The sequence below is a fragment of the Morone saxatilis genome, unplaced genomic scaffold (genome assembly GCF_004916995.1).
Source record: "Morone saxatilis isolate NCDOM2014 unplaced genomic scaffold, NCSU_SB_2.0 Contig11, whole genome shotgun sequence".
NCBI lineage: Eukaryota > Metazoa > Chordata > Actinopteri > Moronidae > Morone > Morone saxatilis.
In genome coordinates, this window is record NW_023339663.1 from 28,990,253 (window position 1) to 28,990,922 (window position 670).

Sequence of the window (670 nt, forward strand, 5' to 3'; positions counted from 1 at the left end):
GTGTGTGGGGCTGTGGTGGGCTGCTGAGATGAAAGGCAGTCTGGTAGATAATGTGTCACAGTGCAGACATAGCCAACATCCCTGCTCTGGACTGAAGAATGTAGCAGCTTTGTGAGTGAATGCAAAAGCTCCACTCTAATGTGCAGGATTGAATGACAGAACAATGTTTACATATCCCTTTTGGCCTGGAGGTAGTGGTGGGGGGTAAGGGGGGTTGGTACTGGGGAAATAAGGACTGTTAAGTCTCCATTCACACTGCATAACATGATTCTCACCCCTTTCATCTTATATCAAACTTTTTGGATGGATTTTATTTGCTGGAGGATCCAGACATCCATCTGTCTCACAGTTTCTCTTTGTATTAACGAGTGACAGCACTGCTGACATGCTGAGCAGATTAACAGTAACAATTTCAACAATTACATAGGTTCTAGTTGTGTGCCATCTTAAGCAGAAATCTATCGAAGCCCATTTCCGCCAATGTGACAAAAAAAAAATCTGTCAGTCATTATAATGAGATAGTTTATACAAAATATAAAAAATATTTTGCATCCAAAATTGTGTGAAAATTGTGATAGTTAAAATTAGTGCTGTCAAACGATTAAAATATTTAATTGCGATTAATCGCATTAATGTCATAGTTAACTCGCAATTAATCGCACATTTTTAT